The 26,006-nt window shown below is 43.9% G+C and overlaps 1 protein-coding gene and 1 pseudogene across 2 annotated transcripts in view; one reads left to right on the forward strand and one right to left on the reverse strand.

Moving 5' to 3' along the window:
* Positions 1–3,242: 3,242 nt before the first annotated feature.
* Positions 3,243–26,006, forward strand: part of TULP4 (TUB like protein 4) — a 192,626-nt gene continuing 169,862 nt past the window's right edge. For both annotated transcript variants that reach the window (XM_055433075.2, XM_055433076.2), the window contains exon 1: positions 3,243–3,400. The gene's annotated coding sequence lies outside the window, so the exon portion shown is untranslated. The remainder of the gene's footprint in view (positions 3,401–26,006) is intronic.
* On the reverse strand, positions 14,396–18,838 carry LOC148776371 (large ribosomal subunit protein P1 pseudogene; annotated as a pseudogene).

Genomic DNA, 26,006 nt, shown 5'->3' on the forward strand with positions numbered 1-26,006 from the left:
ATCCAGTTTGAGTTCTGAGCTCATTGTGTGACCCAAGTCAGGTACAAGGATAGTATAACTTTCAAAGAAAACTCGTGTATCTCCCAGAACTTGCAGGTACTTGGTCAGGGTAGTAAGACGTTTATCTCAGACTTGAACCTGGAGCTAAAGGACAGCCAGTTAACAGAGTCACAATCACGAATGTCACAGGAGAGATGCTTTCCTTTAGTAATTGTCATTCAACAGTTATTGGGAATTGATTTAATTTCTTCAAGTGTGTTGCCTAATTGTCTAATATTTAAAACTATTTTAAGCACAATAAGATGAGAATTGTTGGACCAGTGGGATTCCAAAGGTCATTGATAGGGTCCCTATTGCCAGATCTCCTTCTTAATTGCCCCTAGTTTCCTCAGATTTTACATAATAGGTAATTTTTATTTCATAAAAAATTTGAAAGATTTTTTTTTAAGCCTAAAATGCTGATTTACAACTGATTCAATAGACCTCTGTAAATTAGCCTTCAAGTAAAAACGTCTTTTAAAAAAATAATTAATTTGGCTGCACCAGGTCTTCGTTTTGGCCTGCAAACTTAGTTGTAGCATATGGGTTCTAGTTCCCCCTGCACTGGGAGTGCAGAGTCTTAGCCACTGACCCAGCAGGGACGTTCCTCTGAAATGTCTTGAGGAAGCCATTTTCATCCTGAAAAGGCAGAGAGAGGGAATAGGGAAGGGGCTGGTGGAGGTAAGGGCAGGGAGATGAAGGACACCCACCCAGAGTGACAGGGAGCAGAAGGAACAGTAAGAACCAACAAGACACAGCATTTGGCTTGTGATAAGTATTTAATAAACCTGAGCTATTATTTTGGTTGAGTACCTGTTTTATGTATCAGGCACTACACTACGTGCTTTACATAAATTGTTTCATTTAATTCTTTCAGCAGTCGTGTGAGGTAGATGCTGTTACTTGAATGTACTGTTAAAGAAACAGTGTTAAGCATATTGTTCCTGTTAACACTTGTTCCTAAGCGGTAGAAGCAGGACTTCTACGAAGATACTTGCTTCGAAGACCATTCACATCACTGCTCCCGCAGTGGGAAACTACAGAGGTGGACATGAGTCCTGAGAGCCTTTGCAGTTCTGCTGAGAGCTGGCTGTATGTGTGCCCACAGTGCTTGCATAAAAAACAGTTTGCACATGTGAGCCATAAGGAAAACTATAGTATTATGAGAAGAGTGGTTTCAAGGTTAATATTTTTTCATTTTGCAGAAGAAAGAACACCCACGTTGTTCAGTCTTAATGGTATGTTAAATCATTGTTAGACTGTTACATTCATTGCATTTGTTAAGTCAAGAAAGTTCTTCAACTGCATATTTTCATCTTTACTCCTTTTGCTAATTTTTTAAGGTCTAATAGTCAGGGTAATGTTTTTCAAAATTTTCTCCAGGTCCTGATTGCCTGATCCAAGTTAGTGTGCACACACACGTGCATGTGTGTATGTGTGTGAGAAAGAGAAACAGATTTTTAAAAAATGTATGTATTTTAAATAATTCTGGTTAGAGTCTGTACATTTTTAGAGTAAGGGCCATATTGTATATACTTCCTTTGGTTGCTCCACAGACTTTAGTATAAAATTTAACCCTCAGTTGAAGCATAATACTCATTTCATTGAATGAGTATTATCTTTTATGTTTAAGGTATTCTAAGACTTGCTGCTGCTGCTAAGTCACTTCAGTCGTGTCCGACTCTGTGTGACCCCATAGATGAAAGCCCACCAGGCTCCCCCTTCCCTGGGATTCTCCACGCAAGAACACTGGAGTGGGTTGCCATTTCCTTCTCCAATGTGTGAAAGTGAAAAGTGAAAGTGAAGTCGCTCAGTCGTGTCCGACCCTTAGCGACCCCACGGACTGCAGCCTACCAGGCTCCTCCATCCATGGGATTTTCTAGGCAAGAGTACTGGAGTGGCTTGCCATTGCCTTCTCCGATTCTAACACTTAAATGTAGTTTTTACTTCTGAAAGGTTTCAAAATTAATTTTAGAGATGTTACAAAACGTGTATGCTCCTACTTCTCTCGTACACATTTTACTTATGTGCATATGATCGTGGGGCAAATATTGCTTAAAAATTAACTTCTAAAAATTTAAAACAATCTAGGCAGCACTTGCCAACATTTGTGAAATCATAGGCACGGAATTTCAGAATTTAAAGACTCTAGCCCAATTCTTCTTTCTGACAACCAGAAAATCACAGACGCCAGAATTCTTAAAGCTGAAGCTGATCTGAAAAATTTGGCAAATAGGCAAAAATCGAAGAAAGCAGCGAAGGCTTGTAAAGATTGGCTGCTACATTTAATTATATCGGGCATGTTCGGACACGACTGAGCAGAGTATGCACGCACGCAAGCCTAAAATAAAAAGAGAAAGGATGGCACTCTCGTCTTTTCTAACTACACATACGTGAACAGCCACAGAACCATCAACGCTATTTCTGTGTACGTGATGGAAAATGAAGGACACGTGTATCAAGTTTCTGTCCCTAGCAGGACATCAGTTTAACAGGGGGGAAAAAGGCTGTGGATGCTTTTTCTCTGTGTGAGTTAAAATGAAGCTATCCAGGCTTTTCCCCATAAGAGCCACTGAAAAAAAGATACGGTGTCTCCGAGATCATCACCATCAAAGGCACTTCACTGACTGTTTTCACGGAGACAGACGGTGGCTCCCTGCAAGAGGCAACGTGCGCTTTCTGGAGACTTTCAACTCCAGACCGGGTGTGACATCCACGGCCGGCTCAAATGAAGTTGAGACGGCACCCGAACCTATTCCGTTCCCGGCTGAGGAAGGATCCCTCAAGGGAGCGGGGTTCAGACTGTTTCCACCGCTGCCCAGGCGGTGTGGCGGCGGCCCGGAGGGACCGGCTGCGCGCGGGCGGCACGTGCGTGGGGCCTGAGTGCGCGCGCCGGGGGGTGTTCGGGGGTGCGTGTGCGCTGCGGGAGCGCCCGTCAGTGTGAGGGGCGGGGGCCGGCCAGGCTGCGGAGACGCGGGCTCCGCGCGTCGGCGGCAGGCGGCCGAGGAGCGCCAGGCCGGGCTGGCGAGGCCGGCGGCGCCCCCTCCCCCGGAGCCGGCGGGCGTCCAGTCCCCGGCGCGGGGCGCGAGGCGGGCGCGCGAGGGCGCGAGGCCGGCCGGGGGGCGGCGCCTGCCCGCCGCGCCGGGTCACGTGGCGCGGTCACGTGGCGCGGAGCCGGGCCCAGCGGCGGCGGCGGCGGCGGCGGCGGCAACGGCGGCAACGGCTGCCGAGGGAGGCGGAGACTCGGCGGAGACGCTGAGGGGAGGCGGCTGGCGGCGGCGGCGGCGGCGGCGGCGGCGCGGGGCTGCTGGAGGCGGAGAGGCGCGGAGGAGCGCGGGGCCGCCGCCACCGGCGCCCGGAGGTGAGGCGGCCGCCGGACGGTTGTCGCCGCCGTCCCGGCCCGGGGCGCTGCCGCCCTCGAGAGGCGGCGGCGGCGGCGGCGGCGGGCCCCGAGCGCCGGTCGGAGCGCTCTCGGGAGCCGGGGCGGGCGCGCGGGGCCCCCGGCCTGGCCCCTCTGCCGCGGCGCCGCGGGCGGGAGGGCCGGGGCGCGGCGGGCAGGCCCCCGCCGTGGGCTCTCCGGAGGGCGCGGTGAGGAGACGGTGGCCGACACCCGGGCTCCGGGCGGCGCTGGCTGCCGTTTAGCCGTTTGAGCCTTTTGTTTCAGTTGTCTCAGAAAAATGGGGCGATAGAGGAGCTGGGTGCGCGCGCGTGAGTGTGTGTGTGGTGTGTGTGTGTAAATCAGGAGGCGTTTGGCTTGGAGCCATTTTTTTCCCCCCTTAATTGTGGAGACAGAAAACCCCTTAAAACGGTTTCCCCCGGGGACACGGTGCTGCCCCTCTTCCTCCCCGGCGTCTGAACCGAGTGGATTTCCCTCCCGGCCTCCTGCCCACCTTTCACCCCCGCCCCCCACCTCCGTGGAGCCCCCCGAGCGAGCGGGGGAGTCTGCAAAGCCGCCCGGTCACCTGTCGTGGCAGCTGCATGGCAAGGCTGGCGCGTGTGCTGTCTGGTCGGTGCCGTTTCCTCTGGCAAATCACGGGGATTCCGCTCCAAACGCCAACCCTTCTTCCCCTCTTGCCTGCGCTTAAAAACAAAGTGCAGGATGCCGCCTCTGAAGTTTGACCCGTCTGGACCATTAGTAGGGAGAGGTGTCTTACTTTTCCTTGTCACACCACTTCAAGGTTGGAAAGGTGAGGTTCTTCTCGCCTTGTGGAAGGAAATTAGGGTGACACAGCCCTGTCGGGGGCGGATGTGACTTACCTGCTAAAGGGCCGTGGTGATCAGAAAGTCTTGAAACACTTCTTGTGGACAGTCAACTCCCCTTACAGGAAGCTCGGCCCTGGGTTTCTCCCCCTTGAGGGCTCTCCTCCTCTTTGTATTTTTCAGTAGTGCAGCAGCACCTTAAGGATACCTAGTTGGGCAGGTTCTTTTTTTTAAAAAAAGGGAAAATAATTTGTTCCTGAGGTTTTGCAGAATGTGAAAATTCACCTGGGGGTCCCTTAGCGTTGTGTCTCAGGTATCCATTCCTTGGAGTTGAGTTCTTGCAGGCAGGGCCACTGGGAGTGGCGCTGTGGCCCTGGCGGATGCTCACCCCTGGAGCCAGGCAGCTCGGTTTGCTGGGGTTTGGGGTTGGGGTGGATGTGAAGTGACAGGGCACCTTGCACCTAGCTGCTGCAAACAGGAGGCGGCCTCCTGGACTGGCGATCTGGCCGGGTGGTTTGGAAGCTGATCTGAACATTGTACATGATAGCCACCGCTTGTGTTGAGGGGATCTCAGCCGTCCCTTCTTATCTCTTGATAGTTTACCGTTGTGCATGTAAGTATATGAATAAATTTGTATAGCAAAACCTAGTGTTTAGTTCCTCAGTTATGGCATAGTACTTAATTTGTGGGAGAGTGGCTGGAGGATGTGAATTTCCTTGGAGAATTTTAAGTGCTCTATTTTAGTAAGGACTGTGAAAGTAGCAGTGTTTCCATGTGATGGGGGAGGTGTTGACCTCTAGAGTTAGAAGTATGTAATTCTGAGTTAGGGATATAGGGAGCTATATAGGGTTGTTTTTTTTTTTTTTAAACACAGTGGAGCTTTATGACCTGGGAGAAGAGTAGAGAGCCAGTTACTTCCTGTGACTGAGAAATAGTAATGAATTCACTACTGTTTGTTTTAGAACTGACTTCATTTAGAAAAGATGTATCATATTGAACTTCCTAGTTTTCATATGGCGGAGAAGGCAATGGCAAGCCACTCCAGTACTCTTGCCTAGAAAATCCCATGGATGGAGGAGCCTGGTAGGCTGCAGTCCGTGGGGTCGCTAAAGGTCGGACACGACTGAGCGACTTCCCTTTCACTTTTCACTTTCACACATTGGAGAAGGAAATGGCAACCCACTCCAGTGTTCTTGCCTGGAGAATCCCAGGGACGGGGGAGCCTGGTGGGCTTCCGTCTATGGGGTCACACAGAGTCGGACACGACTGAAGTGACTTAGCAGCAGTAGCAGCAGTTTTCATATGGAGCTGTGCAAGTGGCAGTTTGATTATGTTTTCCCCACCACAGCTCCATACTTTGGCCACCTGATGCCAAGAACTGCCTCATTGGAAAAGACCCCAATGCTAGGAAAGATTGAAAGCAAAAGGATAAGGGGGTGGCATTGGATGAGATGGCTAGATAGCATCACTGACTCAGTGGTCATGAGCAAACTCCAGGAGATAGTGAAGGGCAGGGGAGCCTGGTGTGCTGCAGTTCATGCGGTGGCAATGAGTCAGAGATGACTTAATGAGCAACACCACCAAAACTCTGGAAAAAAGTTTTTTTTAATCCATGAAAGGATATGTGGTTCATGAAACCTGTTTTACACTGAACCATCCAGCATTGATGCTGAGATTCCCCAGTAAGGAAAGAACAATGACAGCACAGCAGCCTTCTTTCAGGATGTATTTCAGCGCTCTCACTGTGGTGGTCTCGAGGACTGAATGAGAAGCCCAGGTGGTCTTTTGATCTTGCTGAAGGGTCACTGAATATCCGGATTTCTAGAAGGTTTTTCGAGTGCCTACAGTGCACAGGGCTAGGCTTGGACATTGTTCTTCATCTGTTTCACTGCATTTACAATATAGACTCTCTCCTGTGCTCTTCTGTAGATGGAGAAAGACTGAAGGTAGAGTGAGTGACCTAACTATGCATGTGGTTCATCACATGCATTAAAAAACTGAGTAAACTTCTGTTATGAAATGTCTTGATTTAGTTATTTCATTGGTTCCTAGTTAGGGCCCTGGGAAGGATTTTCAGTATTACCAAAAGCTTTCCCCAAATTGTACATTTGCCGTTGGTGAGACTGCAGGGAATATGTAATTCAGACGTCAAATGTCTTTTAATTTGGCTGGGATAATGTTAATTTAGTCAACTAAACTTTTAAACATATTAAACATTCTAAGATTTTTGTGATGAAATATGCATAATATAAAATTTACTATGTTAAGCATTTTTAAATGTAAGATCAGTGACATTAAATACATTCACCTTGTTGTGCAGCCGTCACCACCAGCATCTCCAGAACTTATTCATCTTCCTGAACTGAAACTTGTATCCATTAACTTCCCATTCTAGTCTGTCCTCCTTCTCCTCCTTCTCCTGACCATCACCCTTCTACTTTCTTTCTCTAAGTATTTGACTGCATAAGTGGGATCATACAGTAATTGTCTCTTTGTGACTGGCTTATTTCACTTTGCATGTTCTCAGGGTTCATCCACTACTTCCTCTTTAAGGCGGAATAATATTCCATTGTGTATATATATATTACATTTTGTTTATGAAATTCTAAATTTTAACACTGAACATTAGTAGCTGAGGTGCTTTCATGATGATCAAGAGCTCTCACTGAAAATTATAGATACCTTTGTTTAATGAAAACAAAATCAGATTAGTTGTTTTTCTAGTGTTCAGTACCTTTAAAAATGTAGAAACAGTGGGGGATAAAGCTAAGATGTACATTATATCCTTGGTGGGTCCTGTAATTTCCCTTCCATGTATATAGTGACATATGGTGTATCTTTCTGAAATTTGCAGCTGATGCAGGTGATGTTTTTGTTTCCCACCTAATATTATAGTGATGATGTATATGGAAGAACATGAAGGACTTGTCTTGAGGTATAGATTGTATATGGTGGCGGTGGTGGTGGTGGTGGTGGTGTAGGTGGTGTAGTTGCTAAGTCATGTCCGACTCTTGAGACCCCAGGGATTGTAGCCCGCCAGGCTCCTCTGTCCATAGTATTCTCCAGGCAAGAATACTGGAGTAGGTTGCCATTTCCTTCCCCAGAGGATCTTCCTGACCTAGGAATCGAACCCTGGTATCGACCTGCATTGTAGACAGACTCTTTACCGACTGAGCCATGAGGGAAGCCCTATAGATTGTATAGGAAGGTTTATTTCCTATAAATAAACCTAACCTTTCTAGGGCTTCCCAGATGGTGCTAGTGGTAAAGAACCTGCCTGCCAGTGCAGAAGAGATGCAGTTTCCATCCCTGGGTTGAGAAGTTTCCCTGGAGGAGGGCATGACAACCCACTGAAGGATTCTTGCCTGGAGAATCCCATGGACAGAGGAGCCTTTCAGGCTACAGACCATGCGGTCGCAAAGAGTTGGACATGACTGAAGCGCCTTAGCCTACCACTTTTTAAAATCATGTGTTGGTTCCCTGACATTCTCCAGTGGGGATGGAGGAGGGTTCTTTTCTGTCTTTTTTTTCTTCTTTTTCTGAGGATCTTTATGAACTTCTCTGTTTTAGCGTATAGGATGTGTTTGAGTTCATTTCAGTTACTTTCCTTTTGATACTCAAATTGCCGTACCTCTAGTCAGACAGACGTATTCAGGTTCTGAGTCCTTACGACACACCTCCAGTGGCTTGTAGTAGCTTTCTTGCTTTCTGGTGTGATGAAATGTTCCAGGCTCATGCTGTACTCTTCCTGTTCCAAGGGAAGGGAAAGTAAATGACCAATAAATATATTAAAATGTTCAATTTTACTAGTAATTAAAAAAATGAAATTAAAAGCAAAAATAAGGGACTTTCCTGGCACTCCCAATACAGGGGGCACAGGCTCGATCTCTGGTTGGGGAACTAAGATCCCATGTTCCACGCACTGCAGCCAAAAAAAAAAAAAAGGCAAAAATAAGATACCATTTGTAATAAACCAAATGTTTCTCCCTCAAATTCTTATGTTGAAACCCTGTCCTCCAGTGTGCTGGTATTTGGAGATGGGGCCTTTAAGGTAATTAGGGTTAGGATGGAGCCCTCATGATGGGGTTAGTACCCTTAAAAGAAGAGACAGACACCCAGAGACACTCACTAACCCTTTCTGCAGCACTTCCTTCCCCGCCCCCACCATGTGCAAAGAAGGGGTCATTTGAGCCTATAGCCAGATGGCAGCCACTTAGAAACCAAGAGAAGAGTCTCATCTGAAATCTACCTTGGCTTCTTAATCTTGGAGTTTCCAGCCTCCAGAATTGTGAGACATAAGTTTCTATTGTTTAAGCCACCCCAAACTATGGTATTTTTTAATGGCAATCTGAGCCAACTAAGACACCATTTTTCAGTGATTGTGTCAGCAATATAATTTAGACTCAATTTAGACCTTAATGGATGTGAAACAATTTGGTAGAACTTAATATAAGGTATTATATTATTCTGATTACTTCTGGTATGCCTCCTCTTGGTAGGTAGTCTTAATATTTGGGTATTTCCCAGTTTGGAATGGGAATAAGGATGATACTAATTCTCAGTGCTGGTGAAGATGAAGGAAGTGTGTACTCTTGGTCAGATTTATAAGTAGATTTATAAACTGATGCACTCATTCTAAATAGCTACTTAGAGTGTAGGGTATTACTCAGTCATGTCCTATTCTTTGTGATCCCATGGACTGCAGCCCGCCAGGCTCCTCTGTCCATGGAATTCTCCAGGCAGGAATACTAGAATGGGTAGCCATGTACTTCCCCAGGGTATCTTCCTGACCCAGGGATGGAACCTGGGTCCCCCTGCCTTCCAGGTAAATTCTTTACCATCTGATGCACAGGGGAAGTCCACAATAGCAACTGTTATGTATCAGAACGTAAAATTCGCATTTAACTCAGCAATTCCATATTTGGGGATTTACCCTGAAAAATAATAGGAAATGTTAACAAAGATATGTATATAGTAAGAACTATTTACTGTGTGCAGTTATTTCGTAAATAATCTGAGTAAAGAACTGATTAGAGTACTTTGCATGCATTGAAAATAATGATGTAAGTCTGTATTAACTAGTCTGGAAAGATGCCCATTATAAATTATTGAGTGAAAAAGGTAGGTTACAGAACAGTAGGCATAGAAAATTCTGGACAACTAGGCTTTGGAGGCCAAGAATCATACCTACAAGAATCTAGGCTCCAGGGACCACTTAGTGAGCAATCTGTTTCAGGTGCCATGGTCTCGAAGACAGCACTCACTGATTTCATTCTCGTGTCATAAGATTTCATTTTCCTGGGGAGAGAATATGATCGGCCTCGTTAGGTAATTTGTCAGTTGCTCGAAGTTGACAGCACCACAAAGATGGAACTTGTTTTTAGAGTCCAGGTATCACAAGGTAGGAAAACTTCGTGATGAAAGTAAAAGAGGAGAGTGAAAAAGCTGGTTTAAAACTCAGCATTCAAAAAACTAAGATCATGGCATCTGGTCCCATCATTTCATTGCAAATAGATGGGGAAACAATGGAAGCAGTGACAGACTTTGTTTTCTTGGGCTCCAAAATCATTGCAGATGGTGGCTGCAGCCATGAAATTAAAAGACGCTTGCTCCCAGGAAGAAAAGCTATGACAAACCTAGACAGTGTATTAAAAAACAGAGACATCACTTTGCCCACAAAGGTCTGTATAGATCAAGCTATGGTTTTTCCAGCAGGCATGTATGGATGTGAGAGTTGTACTATAAAGAAAGCTGAGCGCTGAAGAGTTGATGCCCTTGCACTGTGGTGTTGCAGAAGACTTTTGAGAGTCCCTTGGACTGCAAGGAGATCAAACTGGTTAATCCTAAAGGAAATCAGTCCTGAATATTCATTGGAAGGACTGATGCTGAAGCTGAAACTCCAATATTTTTGCCACCTGATGCAAAGAACTGAGTCATTGGTAAAGACCCTGATGCTGGGAAAGATTGAAGGCAGGAGGAGAAGGGGATGACAGAGGATGAGATGGTTGGATGGCATCACCGACTGGATGGACATGAGTCTGGGCAAACTCCAGTAGTTGGTGGTGGACAGGGAAGTCTGGCGTACCGCAGTCCATGGGGTTGCAAAGAATCGGATAGGACTGAGAGACTTAACTGAACTGAATCAAAGGTAAGTTGGGGTGTTTTTTATTAAAGAAAAGGATGATTCCAGGAAGACAAGGAGATAGACACCTGCTTCACATTCAAGTGGGGCTTCCCAGGTGTCGCTAGTGGTAAAGAACCTGCCTGCCAATACAGGAGACACAAGAGACTCAGGTTCGATCCCTTACAGAAGGAAATGGCAACTCCATTATTCTTGCCTGGGAAATCCTATGGTCAGAGGAGCCTAGCAGGCTACAGTCCATGGGGCTACAAGAGTCTGACACGACTTAGTGACTAAACCACCACCACACGTTCAGGTAAAATTAAATACATTCTTTGCTCAGAAACATTGAATTAATTACTACATCTGCATAAAAGACTACAAACTCTGATAAACTTGGTCTTTCTTTTCCTTTTAGCTTTTGTTTCTGTCATGTTAGAACCTATACAAGTGGATCAACTCTATTTGATTTCTGTCTTTCATAGAAAATAATGGGTCACAATTAAAATTTTGGATTATTCATGGATTTTAAGAATTATGCTGTTTTCCCTTTAAATGTGGTTAATTCAAAATCAGGTATATTTCTCTGATGTAAGCAAGCAGAAATAGAAGTCTTTGCATTTGTGTGGTGACAAGGATTCCCACCTTTCAGAGAAAGAATATTTTTAGAATAGAATGGAAAAGTAGTGTTTATGGAAAACCTCCAATAGTAATGGAGTAGTAGGTGATAGAGTGTAGAAAATTATCCTGTAGGTGTGCAGAGGTCTGTGCAGATAATATAGCCTTACTTGAACATCTTTCTCACTGTTACTATTTTTAATCAAAAGCACAATTACAGTCAACATGGAAAGAGCTTTGGGAAAGATAACACACACTACAGTTTAAGATTCACAAGTTCTCACTTTTTAAAAATTAAAGACTTAATTTAGACCTTAATGGATGTGAAAGGATTTGGAAATGCATAATAGAAGTTGTTATGTTGTTACAGTTATTTATGCTGTTTCTTTTTTGGTAGTCTTAACACTTGGACATTTCCTCCCTGTTTGGAATGGGCATGGTAGAGCTCCTGGGTTAAAGTTTTTGTTGTATGAGAGCTGTTCATGTCTGATTAAGACTAAGAAGTTGACCTTTTTCAGAAGTAATTTTTAGGACAGCCTCAACCTTTCCATTTAAGTCTCAGCTGTTGATCCCAAGCTTTTTACTCGTTGGGACACTCAATTCTACAGGTTCTTTGGTATCTGCCTTCTAAAAATGTTGCTCAGTGTTTTCAAATTCTACTTAGATGTAGACAGATGTCACTGGGTTCAGAATTTTTTCATCCACATTGAATGTTTCTTTGACCGGTTTCTTGCAAACAATAAAGGGAAGATTAGTTTAGACTTCCAAGGCAGTTACACATGATGTGTGTCTGTTAATTTTTAGCCTCTGGCAAGAGAAATCAAGAGTCTTATGTAGAACATACTTTGAGTACTGTGTTGTTGTCCCCATATTTAGCTTTCCTTCATCTTTGGCTTTTAAGAGTATATGATATGTCCTGGGGAAACACATGGCACTGTCAGTGACAAAGTAGTGTTGTCAGAGGCCCTCCATGAGGACATGCTGGTTAGTACAGGAATAGTTTTTAATATTCCTGAAAAGTTGATCAGTAGTGATGGTACCATATGCTAAGAATATGCAGGCTCATCCTCACCCATAAATCAGTTTCTTAAGCTTCAGACAGCCTCTTAGCTGGATGGGCAAATTCAGCTCCAATGGTTAGAATATCAGAACATGCATGATAAGAAGTTAGGCTAATGCTGTGGATGAAAAGCCTGCACACCCAGAGCTGACATTTCAGCTGACATTTCAGTTACCATATGTAAATGTTAAAACATCAGAAAATTTGTGCCTGTCATAACATCTGAAAATTAACACCTGTCATATATAAGAATGCCTTAAAAATAGTCATACCTGGAGTTTACTTACCTGAAAGAAAGAAGTTTAAGGAGGTTGGATCATGGGACGGGTAGGTGGGTGAAGGTGGCTTAACTCAGTTCATGTTTTCCAGTGCCTATCAATAGTTTGAATCCTTTTCATTTTTGTGCATGCCATAAAGATGGCAATGAGAAATGAGAAGGCAATGAGAAATGAGAAGCCCATGAAATGAGCAATGCAGTCTGTGCTTCCTATGTAGGAGGTAAACTTTTTAGAATTTTCTGATATCTGAATGATGAAATAAATTCTGTAATATTTGAAATGTTTGTAATAAAACATAGCAACTCTTAATAAAAGATAGCTCCCAGTTTGCTTATTCCAATAGTAATAATTTTTAATACTTTGATGGCGTGAGTGTGTAAGTGGCACACACATTGCTTTGATTCCTCACCCTATGGTGATTCTGAGGGATTTGGGAATAAATTAAGTTGTGTCGGATTGGGGTGCTGCCCAGAATCTATCCATTGTGGCTTACTCGAGCATCACTTCCCAACCTTTTTGAATTTATCACATCCTGGTTGTGTTTGATTTTGCATCTCCCTCCTCCTCACCATTCTTAAACAGCCATGACAGCCCAGATCTCTGTTACACGTGGAGGGCAAAGTGCTGGTATACGAAGTCCACAAATTATCGCCATAATTCAATTTTATGTAATTATGTCAACCTTTAATTTTAACTCATCAGTACTGAACCTTTTCTGGACGATTAACAAGCTGTGTGATTACAGTGCTGAATTGAATAGAATTCTTTAGGTTTTTGATCAACTCATTAATGTTTTGAAAAATTTTGTGATACAGTATAGTAAATAGGGGGCTTCCCAGTGGCGCTAGTGGTAAAGACTCTGCCAGCTAATGCCGGAGATATAAGAGATGCAGGTTCAATCCCTGGGTCAGGAAGATCCCCTGGAGGAGGAAATGGCAACCCACTCCAGTATTCTTGCTTAGAGAATCTCATGGACAGAGGAGCCTAGTGGGCTACAGCCCATAGAGTTGTGACGAGTTGGACACAACTGAAGTGACTTAGTATGCATACACAAAGTGAATAGGACTTGTATCTTATCTTACATGTATTGATGTGCAAGCAATGAGATAGAGAAACCTTAAGTACCCTCCATCGTAGGTCCTTTCTAGGCTGCAAATGCTTTTCTTTACTGAAGTATGCATAGAAACAGTAATGTTTATGAGGTGCTTTGGAATCAGCTTTCTGTGAATTTAGCATAATAAATTTATCGTAAATAAGTAGAGAAGCATCAGGAGTGACCCATGGCTCAGAAATGGTGTATTGTTCTTAATTCTGAGAGCCTGGGATACCCCACTGCCTTCCCTTTTTTGCTGTTTGTGATTTGCAAATGATGGTGGTCTCCACTGATTAATGGTCATAGAAATGGAGTCTCCTTGGCTGTCCTTCTTCTATCTTCAGATGGTGAAGTTTTTCTCTTTTGCAAGACACAGAAAGATGCACATGCTTGGCTTTGGGGAACGGAGCTATTTCTCTGGTGCATGCAAGACAGCTGAAACTTTGTGGAGGGGAGGTAAGCACTGTCACGTGAATGGTACCAACAATCACTGGAGGTCAATTTAAGCCAGTTACTTCATCCTTTTAATTCTGGGCAGTTATCATCAGTCCTTTTACTCAGTGGTAAATGACTAGCACATTTGGTTTGAGTTGAGCCTCCTTTGGTGGTGATGAGCAGTAACATGGACCCGAGGTGAAATGTCTGAGGAAGGAGGCATGCTAAGGGGCTTGAACTCATTCATAGATTAGATCATGAATAAGCTTCCAGAAGTTAAGGTTGAGTTTAATTCTTCTCCTCTCTTTGTATCTACCTCGCCTCAAGCACTGTCTTATACTTAGTGTTATTTTGAGAAGTGAACCATCTGATAGCATAGGAAATTCTAGTTAAGTAGGGCAACAGAAAGTCTGCAGAAGGTTATATATCAATATATAATTTTATTACATCTTATATTGGAGAATACAATCAACTGGGATGCAGATTTTTAGTTCCTAATTCTTTTTTTTGCAAAGAACTTAGCCTTTTATTATATGTGTTCCTAAAGAGGTTTAGTCAAAAAGACCAGAACCTGTGTCATGGTCAGACTCTTCACATTCTTTTCTGGGCTTCTGCTTTCTTGTCCTCACTTGGGGCAGCAGGGGTGGAGGGGGCAGGACCTCCTGCTGGTGGAGCACTAGCTGCTGGGGCAGGCCCGCTAGCCCCCGTCTTGTGGGTGAGGTTCCCAATGTTGGCACTGGCCAAAGCCTTTGCAAACAAGCCTGGCCAGAAATGGTCAGTGTTTGCACCGGCTGCTTTAACAAGGGCATTGATCTTGCCCTCCGTGACCATCACCTCTTTGTTGTGCAGGATGAGGGCAGAATAGATGCAGGCAAGCTCCAAGACGGAGGCCACGGTGTGGGCGAGTACTGACGGGGCTGCCAAGCGATTTGCTAGTCACCAGCTGAAGTGAGGGCTTCACCCCAGCGCAGCCTGAGCTCCCTCCGAAGGATGGAGTATCTTATAGCGTCTGTGGAAAGCAGCTCCTGAATTTTTATCTAGTGGTCTTCATCATGGTCACACTGCTGTAAGAGAAGTATTTTGTTTCTTGACGTTTATACTGTTTTATGTGTGAAACTTCAGTGTTCTTTTTGCTTAATTTTAATACTTTAATATGACTTAATTCTTAATATGATTCTTCCAACCAGTCCATTCTAAAGGGGATCAATCCTGGGTGTTCATTGGAAGGACTGATGCTAAAGCTGAAACTGCAATACTTTGGCCACCTCATGCGACGAGTTGACTCACTGGAAAAGACTCTGATGCTGGGAAAGGTTGGGGGCGGGAGGAGAAGGGGACGACGGAGAATGAGATGGCTGGATGGCATCACCGACTCTGTGGACATGAGTTTGAGTGAACTCTGGGAGTTGGTGATGGACAGGGAGGCCTGGCGTGCTGTGATTCATGGGGTCACGGAGAGTCAGACACGACTGAGTGACTGAACTGAACTGAACTGAACCTCTGACATATTATAAACTATGCATATATGAGGACATCTTTTTTAAAAAATTTTGCTTACTGATTGACTTTTGCCTGTCCTCAGTCTTCATTGCAGTTGGAGGGCCTCTCATTGCAATGGCTTCTCCTGTTGCTGAGCATGGGCTCTAGGGCATGTGGGCTCAGTAGTTGTGGCTCATGGGCTTAGAACCCTGCAGCATGTGGGATCTTCCCTGACCAGGGATCAAACCTGTGTCCCCTGCACTGGCAGGTGGATTCTTAACTACTGGACCACCAGGGAAGTCTTGGGGACATCTTGAAAGAAATATATTCTTTCTTCAAATTCTGTAGTCCCCTTCTAAATTTAAAAGCACAAAAATAGCAACAACCAAAAGATTACTAAGATAGGTTGGTTCTAACGTAAACTGCTGAGTTGTTGTAGCTATATTTTATTTTTAAAAAGATGCTTTTCTTTGAATATGTGAGTCTCTCTAGAAGTCCAGGTAAATTGGGCTCCAGGTGGGAAACGACTGCCTACCTGTGATGAATGCTTTTCTGATTCCTTTTTTTCTGATTGGCTGGTGCTGAAATTTGAATCTGGTTTTGACCTGTGAAGGTCTTTGCACTCCTTAATCTTTTCTCAGGATTCCCTCTTCTCAATGTGGTTGGACCTATTTTCACTATTATGGGCACCAAGTAGGTAACCTTAACATATTGGGCTCATAGAAAAGAGTCGTGGATTCTAGAAGGGCACTTTGGTTGGGAGTGGTCTAAGAAGTTAAACGGAGTTCACTGCTTATGGGGAAGGCTGCACTGAAGTTCTGCTTTCTATAGCAGGTGTGGGGGGTGGGGTGGTCAGAAGTGGTGGGTGGAATGGGGAAAACATGTGGTTTAAGGAGCCCAGATTCGAGTTTGGACATACGGATCTGAGTTGTGTGAAAGCAGTTGTAGCACTTCGGCATGTGGCCTTTTCTTTCTTTTAATTAAAAAAAACTTTACTGTGTTCTGTGTATGTATCCTTCTTCTTGTGTATAAATGATTTCCTTGTTTCTTGGTTGCCTTTCAGTTCCAACTCTGTTCATAGTACATTTTATGTATAAAAGTTCAAATTTTCTATGTAGTCAGATCTATCTTTTTTCCAGTTTCTGCTTTGATCATTTGCTTAGAAAGTCTTTACCTGTGGAGTGCTTTTCTTTCTTTCTTTTAATAAAGCAGTCAGGTAAAGTTTTAAACTTTAAAATAAGCTTTTAATCTTGGAATAATAATCTTGGATTTACAGAAAAGGTACAAAGATACTTTGTACAGAGAGTTCCTCAGGCTCTTCACCCAGCTTCCTCTAATGTTACCACCCTATAGAACTATAGAACATTTGTCAAAACTAAGAAGTTAACATCAGTTCTAGTGCATTGTCATTAACTTAAGCTCTAGACTTCCTTCCAGTTGCCCCAGTGTTTTCACTGATGTCCTTCCCAGGGTACCATGCTGCTTAAGAGGGGAGAGTTTTGAAGAGGCAGGACCACACATGGCAATGTTTTCTGTGGAGCAGGTGAGCTCCAGACACTGCACTTGTGTGAAATGTGGCCGCTTTATGGTTTACAGAATTCTTTCACACACATAGTTTAGATGGAAAATATTCTTTTTTAAAAAAATTTATTTTTGGCTGTGCTGCACCTTCATTGCCGCGTGCAGGTTTTCTCCAGTTGTGGTGAGTGGGCACTACTCTGGAGTTGCGGTGTGCAGGCTTCAGTAACTGCAGCACGTGGGCTCTAGAGCCTAGGCTCAGAAGTTGTGGTTCCTTGGCTCAGTTACTCTGCAGCATGTGGAATCTTCCTGAATTAGGGATCGAATCCAGGTCTCCCACGTTGTAGGTGGATTCTTTACCCCTGAGCCACCAGGGAAGCCTGAGGGAAAATATTCTTAATTGTCAGTCTTATTAGACACACCTGCTGCTAGGAAGCATGTGTCTTGGGAGTGTCTTCTGCATTTGTATGGCCATATAGGCATAGAAATAACTCTGAAACTGTCCACACTGTTTCCCTGCATGGCAATTCCCTAAAATGTCTTTGCTCTCACACTGTTATCTCATTCTTTTGCCTGGACTGGAGTGAAAAATCATATGTTGTTGATTTTTTTAAGTCTCAGAAAGGCGCTCTCACCATGAGGAATTGTAGGTTCCTCGACATCAGAGTAAACCCAGAATATCACTCTTTCATCCTCCAGAACTGTGGTGCTAGGCACTGCCGGTCTTCTAACTTTATTGCCCAAATGGTATTGTATCTAATGAGAAAAAAGTGTGGTTGGCATAGACGAACACATGTTTTACTCTTTAGATGGGTTTGAGACTCTTTGGGGCTTGCTCGCCCATCTCTACCCCATCGTGAGTGGAGACAGATGAATGAAGTCAGAGGTGGGGAGGCCAGACAGGAAATTAGGTGTAGAACACAAGCCATGTTGGGTGACTCCACGCCCACACTGTCTGATAAAAATAGCATGAGCAGGGAGGCCTTAGATGCCTCTGCATTTGCTATCTATAGGCATCACGACTCACACGCCTTCACGTGAGCTGGGCTGAGCTTTCTCGTGGGCGACCTCTGGCTTCTACGGTGCATTCAAATCAGTCCCCTCTTCTGACTGAAAACACATCTTCTCAGCCTTTTCTGACTTGTGAAACACCACCACCCTGCCTTTTGATTTAGAAAGCAGTGAGAATGTGATTACCATGCATGCTTGAGGAGAAGGAATCAAAGAAAAAGCTGAGAAGAGTACCCTGAGCTGGTTTTCTGCAGACCCCTGACATTCCCTGTAGAGTTATTCTATTCTATCTCAACTCTTAGAGAAAATCAGTAGGTCACGTTGGAAAACCTCCACCCAGGTCACAAGTAAATCAATAGAAATGTAATTTTTAAAGCACATGTCCATTAGTAGATTATACCTGCTTCAGTTTTGCCAGAATTAGCCTCCCCGCACCCTCCCCACCTCAGAGGAGTTTTTCTTGGTGGCTTGTGACTTTTTCTATGAGTTTTAGTTAACAGTCATTGCTTTTACAAAGCCTTTTTTTTTTTTTTTTTTTACATCGGCCGTTTTATCTGGTCTTCACAGCAACCCTGCACGTTAGGTTAAGCACGTATTTTTCATTTTATGAGAAAACTGAAATCTGGGGGTATGCTCATGGTCGTGTAACTGTTAAGCAGAAGTCTTGGGACAAGTCCGCACCTACTGATCGAAAGGCCTGCATCTTTTCTCTTCTGCCTTGTGGCCTCCCCTCCAGGCTGTTGGCACTGGTGTAATAGACACAGGTGGGCGAGGCCAGTGGCCGTGTCTCTTGGTGACAACTGGCATATCTCTCAGACTGGTAACTAGCTGCCCTTGTCCTTTCTTCCCTTTGTAAGGGATCTGGGGCTTTGTTCAGATACCCTCCCCATCTGCATGACTCTGTCCCAGTACAGACGTTCGTCCTGGTTTGTCAGCCGGTCTTGCTGGTCCCGCTCACTGCTGGTGACTGCTGTGGGGATAAGCATGAGACCTAGTTCTGTTCTACCAGGAGGTTCTGGAAAACTTCTCAGTCTTAAAATGACAACGCTAGGAAAGATAGTCCTTTTCTTCTGAGCGTGGTCCTGGCTGAATGTGGTGCCTGGAGTTGCTGCAGCCGTGTTGCCTCAGTCGGAACGTGAAGCTGGTGCCAGGGAGAGGACAGAGCAGAGAAGAGAGCAGAGTTCCTCAGAGTCCAGTCCCCACTGCTTTTGGACTTCTCGTGCGAAATAAATTTCCCTCTTGTCCGTGTGAAGTAAATTTCCGTATTGTATAAGGCAGCCTGAATTGAAATTATCTGTTACTTGTACTGAAAGACACGCTGTTTCATTCATTCATAATTGTGAAGAGATTTGATCAGAAGATCAGGATTGCTTCCTTCAGGAAAGGCTCTCTTGGTGAAAGAGACCCGTTTTGTGTTGGGCCTTGTATCTCATGCTTAAAGGTTTTGGTCTTTATTGTAGAAGCAGAGCCATTGAAGGGTTTCATTATTGGGGAGTGGCAGGAGGACCGTGAGCTATAGTTCCTTCAAGCTACCGCTACTAAAGAAAACCTTGGCTTAACATTCCAAAGAGTCCTGTTTGATTTGCTGAGCAGGCAAGGAGCAGTCAGTGGTTAAGGCCCTGGTGATTAGCAGGTACGTCCACAAAACACAGAGGAGCATCTCTGCTTGGTCTGATGAAGTCAACAACCTACTTTTCCTTTTCTCCCTCCTTGCTGGTGTGTGTGTGTATCACAGTTTTATGTGTGTGTACACATGCTCCATGCACAGAGGCAGCTTTCATGTTTTCTAATTTAGGCATAATTTGTGAACAGTCTCTCATTCTCTTAGTGTTTGATCATTTAAGTAAAAATAATTGCAGCTAAGAAATCTTGTGTTGGAGTTATAAAAACAAGCTGGATGGTTTCATTGTAAATAAAGTGTTAAGGATGTATTAACGTGTCTGAAATTGAACTTTTAGTATCTCCAGAGGTGTTTCTCCAGGTTTGGTGGAGTAAGATCTACTCTGATTCTCATACATATGGATGCATTAGAAAACTGGATTCCGTCCCAGTGTAATCAGGCCGGGAACCAGCCTGAACTGCAGAGTGGAACTGCAACGAAAGCTGCAGTCTCCTGTAATCATATTAGGATGCGATGTGGTCCCTCTTTATGTTTATTAATTAGTGGAGTTGTAATGAGACTCCCCCCAGCTTTTAAGGATGCTGATCAGTGGGCATCTGGGCAGGATTGGAGTTGTGTTTGGGAGCCTTCTGCGTGCAGGTGGGAGGGATCAGTGTTTCAGGTGGTGGCAGGTGAGCTTCCCACCAAGTTGGCATAATGGGAACAGGACTCTTCTGGGTTGCCATCTGTTTGTGGCTGATAGGAAACCAGCAGTGACTTCTGAGGAGTTTATGTTGAAATACTTAGGAATTAGAAATAGTAAGACTGTGCTGATCAGGTCTTAGGAGGTGGGGGAAATAGACTGTGGAGTGAGTTTTCATCACTCCTCATTTTAGGAGAAAGTGGCCTGGGTTCAGCAGTCCCCACTCCCACTTCCCCCAAACCACAACTCTATTCTCCCCACCCAGACAACCTCTCCGGTCACCCCAATTCTGTCCTGAGTTGCCCATGGTAAGGGGATACGTTATTTACATGCCTGTCGCAGGTAACACCGTGCATGGTGTTTGTCACAGGGTGGGGGGTTCAGTCTGTCTCTGTGACTCGATGTATCATGTTTTTTGTGGTGGTTTTAAATTGTGGTAAAACATGCACAGTGTATTTTACCATTGTAGCTCTGTGTGCAGTTCAGTGACAGTCCATTTTCACAGTTGTGTGGCTGTCACAATGGGTCTTGTTTTCACCAAGTACTTTGACGTACATAAGAAATAGTGGATGTTTCTTCTCTGTTTACAAGATGTATGCGTAAAAACCATCAGTATGCTTTGTCTGATGGGTGTCCCTCTGGGTTTAAGCTGGGGTTTGCTTCCCTTCTGCATGGGAGTTGACTCGGTGGGTTAGAGATATTGAGCCCCTGTTTCTCTGGGTTGGCTTTGCTGTCTGGCAGCTGGGAAACTCTGCTCTCCAGGCACAGTGCTTTGTGATGGTATTCTCCTGTGAAGCAGGAGTGTGGGGTAGGGAGGAGCTCACTTCCCTTTGAGCCTGGCGTTACTTGTTGGTTAACTGGAGGGGCTGACCTTGGGTGGCTTGCTGAGGAGGCATGAGGCTACAGGCAGTCCTCTGTTCAGCCACTGCCACCAGCACAGGTGCTGAGGTGCTGCCTGCCTCCCTCTGACTTGCAGACCCTGCTGGGTTCCCTCTGCCTCCTGCAGGCCTTCTGTCTTGTCTCTTTGAGAACAGTCAACAGAAAGGACCTTGGAGTCTGCTGTCGGTTAGGGGACTCTTGGTTACAAGTAAGAGAGATCTAAGTGAACTCAGTCACACATGAAAGGCAGTTGGAAGGATTTAGGGCTGTCTCCTGGAATCTCTGCAGGGATGCAGCTGGGCTACAGACCAGGACCCAGGGAATGGAACGTGCTGTGGATGCGCCTGGGAAGCGCTTTGCTTCTTTCTGGCCCCATCCTTAGCCTCCCTCAGTGCTTCTGAGTTTTCTGTTACAGACCAATGTCGTCTACTCCCCGGTCCATGTGGCAGAGCATGGCTGTCAACACCCCTGTTCTTCATGTCGTGCATAGAGGGTGTTTCTCTGTTCCAGCATTTTCTGGAAAGAGCTGATGAGAGGTCACGGAAAATGGAACCAGGCTGTGAATGCACCTAGGCACCTTTGCATTAGACTTAAACAGAATAATAAAACCCCAGATGAAACCAAAACAAAGTACTACTACCCCTACTACTCTACCAACAAAAAAATCCAGTAAGTTGAGGAGATGAACCCCCTAATAAATTCTGGAGTTGCCTTTTAAAAATTAAATTTCTTTTTTAGTGAAATGAATTATTAAAAAAAATTTTTTTTTAGTGAAATAAATTATAGCCTGTTTTTCTGTCAGCATTGTTTGAACTCAGAGAAATTGTGGCTGAAGTTTAATTAAGCAGGGTAGCTTGATGTGGGAGATATGTTCCTGAAAACCTGAGTATAAATAAAATATTTTAAATTAAATTATATTTTTAATACACAGGGAGAGTCAGTGGTTAAGGCCCTGGTCCCCTGATATCATACGGGATACTTTTGTGATTTTTTTTCCTAAAATCCAGTAATTTTAACCTTGTGAAACTGAATCTTTCTATATCACATTCACTAGATCAAGGTGTACCAGTGGATTATTCATTTTTGCTGTCGTTGTCTTGTTGGGGTCACTGGTTCATTAGCACATCGAGTACTCTGCCGATTTTTGAAGTTTTGAACAATAGCAGTCCTCTTTTAGTTGTTTGGTTACAGACATAGGTCATCCCCTGTATGAATCTGAGAGCCCTCTATGAGTTGGAATTAAATTGGGATTGAATATGCTTCTGAATTGCGAAGCTGTACGCAATAATCCAAGCAGGTTTGAAAGCATCACCTAGTGATTGCAAGACAAAGACAGAGCAGTCTGATAATCCTGAGAGTTGTTCATAGTGCAATTCGAGGGTTTGGGAATTGGTTATCTTCTCAGGTGTGCAGTATCTGTACTTTGCACGTCAGTCACAAAGGTGGTTTATTACCCATTTGACTTATTAGTGTATTTAAAATGAAAATTTAAAACAGTTTTCCCCTCCTCAGAAAACGTGGGTTGTGAGGAAGCTTGAGTATTACTGGCTTTGTGGGGAAGGACGTGATGAGCACCTGAATAAATAGTGCTTCTGTGGAAGACCACCCCCTCTGGAAGGCTGCTCTGTCTGACATGCTCCTCGCTCTACTGAGTGTCCTGCCTTCTGAAGGACATTTATTACTGCTTTAAAAGATTTATAAGCCCCTGGTATTCTAACACAGTGCTAAAGGAGCCCTGCTGTTGAGTGAAAGTTGGGAGTGCTGCATGTGGGTTGTGGGAAAACCTTTATTCCATATGACCTTTCTCTCCTGCACACCGTGGGGGATGCCTCTGACATGTCTTAAATAGAACACGTGCAACCATTCTTCTCTCTCAGAACTGCAGAGCTGGGATGCTCTGAGGACTGGGGAGACTCAGTGATTTCAAAACAGCAAGTTAGAAATTATACTGTAAAAACAAAAGCATTTACAAGAAGGCCAATTTCATGCAGTGCCTTATGGCAACCCAGAAAGAATCAAATTAGTATTGTAAATTTGACAAGGCACCCCACCTTTTAGTTTATAAAGCACATTACATTCTTCAGAGCATTTTTATAAATGTTGTCACCTTTGATCTTTATAGTGTTGTCAGTAAAGGTGATAAAGAATGGGGCAAATTGCCTCTTCGTTCACAGATGGGAGACAGTCTGGGAGCAGCTGTGTGCCCCCAACTAACTGGCACTGCTGGCCTGTCCTTTTCACACTGTTTCTGACCCCCGCCCCCCGACATTTTGGCTGCACCTTGCAGCTTGTGGGATCTTAGTTTCCTGACCAGGGATTGAACTCGTGCCTCAGCAGTGGAAATTCGGAGACCTAACCCATAGGCCACCAGGGAAATCCCTGAAAACACTTTTTATGTTACATTTATATTTGATCATTATAACGAACTTTTCCCGTGGTCGTGTATGGATGTGAGAGTTGGATTGTGAAGAAAGCTGATCACCGAAGAATTGATGCTTTTGAACTGTGGTGCTGGAGAAGACTCTTGAGGGTCCCATGGACTGCACAGAGATCCAACCAGTCCATTCTAGAGGAGATCAATCCTGGGTGTTCATTGGAAGGACTGATGCTAAAGCTGAAACTCCAATACTTTGGCCACCTCATGCAACGAGTTGACTCACTGGAAAAGACTGATGCTGGGAGGGATTGGGGGTGGGAGGATACGGGGACAACAGAGAATGAGATGGCTGGATGGCATCACTGACTCGATGGACATGAGTTTGAGTGAACTCTGGGAGTTGGTGATGGACAGGGAGGCCTGGCGTGCTGTGATTCATGGGGTCGCAAAGAGTCAGACATGACTGAGCAACTGAACTGAACTGAAGGAACTTTGAGGGAGGGAAGGATTAGGTAAACACATGGTTTCATTCATCACTTTAAATTGATTCTTGCATGTTTGGTTCTCCCATTTTACTGAATTTTCTTAATACTACTAATTTCATTCAATTCTGTTTTGCAGATGGAAAATTATATTATTTATAAATAAGGATAATTTTTTCCTCTTTCCATATTTGTATGACTTTTTTCCCTGTCATAATGCACTTCTTGAAATTTGTAGAGTGATACTGAATAACATTGTTGGTGAACATCTTTGATTTAATCTTCATGTTAGCCAAACTGCCTTTAGCAGTCGTTTTTAGTCACTTTCTGCATATTGCCCAGTTGCTTTCTGGAAAGGAGAACTGGTATTGAGTGTGTGTGTCACTTACAGCCTCACCAGTGTTGAGTGCCCAGAGTGTTGTCACAGTTCTTCCAAACCTATCGTTCTGTCATGTTAACATTAAATTTGAGTTTTGTCATTGGTTATTTCCTCTAAACATTCTGGAGTCCATGAGAACAACCAGAGTTGACCTTAACACAGCTTTCCCTTCCTATTCCAAAGCAGCTTCGGTATGGAGTGGAAATTACTGTTGTTATCCTGGCAACACAGTTTGGTGGAGAAAGTGTAGGCCTTGGAGTTAGATATCAAATCATAGCTCTGTCACTAATAGCCTTATGATTTTTTTGATAAGCTTAAGTTAAACTCTTTGGTCTTGGTTTAATCATTTATGAACTAGGAAGAGGCTTTGAATGTGGAGGAAGGCACACAGGGGGCCCTTAGTGATGTAGAGGTCACTTCCTGATCCTTGCCTCTTTTCTGCCCAGTGGTTTATTAATATGCTAGGGCCATTCAACAGGAATTGGCCAAGATTTTGATAGACTTTCTTTTTATTCAGAGATAAGTTTTACTCCCCATGCCTTATGATTCTTTGTCCCTGACTTTCCAATTGAAATCAGAGTGAATGATTATTTTTACATATTTTAAAATAATTTACTTTATTCCAGTTTTTAAATTGCTTAGTGGGTGTAATGTAAATAACATTACAACAGCAATGTCTAGCATTTACTGAGCAACTATAACTGTGTGACAAGAGGGTAATTAAAGTATTTTGTATATGTTCATTTAATCTTCCCAGCAATCCTTTGTCACAGAAGCTCAGACAGCTCTCTGAGCTCAGGAGGGTGACCCTGGCTGTACTTCCTGGCCGTCTGACTCCTGAGCTGTCCTTCTAACTGCTGCTGCCCCGGACTGCCATTGTGGCCTTGAAGGATTTTTTCCCTTTATTCTTTATTCCTAAAGCCCACTCTAGTATGTGTATGTGTGTGTGTAGAAACAAGACTTCATTTTTGAAAAGGCTACATATTATGAAGTTAGATAGCAGGTGTCAAAGATAGAGCACTTACATCTATTGAGTATGTGAATTCTAATCTGTTAGAAGTCATTAAGACTTTTTCCTTACCTGGGGAGTATAATTTGATTTATCCCCCTTGAAATTGCCATACAGATCTGAACGTCTCTATTATATGTTTAGAACCATGGTTTAGTTTTGTCCTAGATTATTATAAAGTGTTTGTTATTGTGATGTTTTTAAAAAATTATTAAAAATATTTACCATCTTAATCATTTTTAAGCTACAGTTCAGTGATATTAAATACACTTATAATGTTGTGCAACTGTGACCACCATCCATCTTTATAACTTTCTTCTTTCTGTAAAATTGAAACTCTGCACCTGTTAAAACAGTATTCTCCCTGAAGCCTGTCAACCACCATTCCACTTCCTCTCTCTTTGACCAACCTAAAGAGCTCAAATAAGGAATTGTATAGCACTTGTCTTTTTGGGACTAGCTTTGTGTCACTAGCATAGTGTCTTCAATGCTCGTCCAAGTTAGAACATGTGTCAGAATTTCCTTAATGTCTAAGACTGAGTAACATTGTAGGTACATACTACATTTGCTTATCCATTTATTGTTGATGGACATTTGCTTCCATGTCATCATCTGGACTTGCTTGTCAGTATGTTTCTTGTCAGTAAGTTCTCCATCCTTTGGCTTTTGCTTTTTCCCTTCACTATTGCACTATCTCCTTAATCTCTTGCATTGACTTTATGTTG

This window comes from Moschus berezovskii, chromosome 10 (genome assembly GCF_049115385.1).
Source record: "Moschus berezovskii isolate FMDL1 chromosome 10, NW_MosBer_1.0, whole genome shotgun sequence".
Taxonomy (NCBI): domain Eukaryota; kingdom Metazoa; phylum Chordata; class Mammalia; order Artiodactyla; family Moschidae; genus Moschus; species Moschus berezovskii.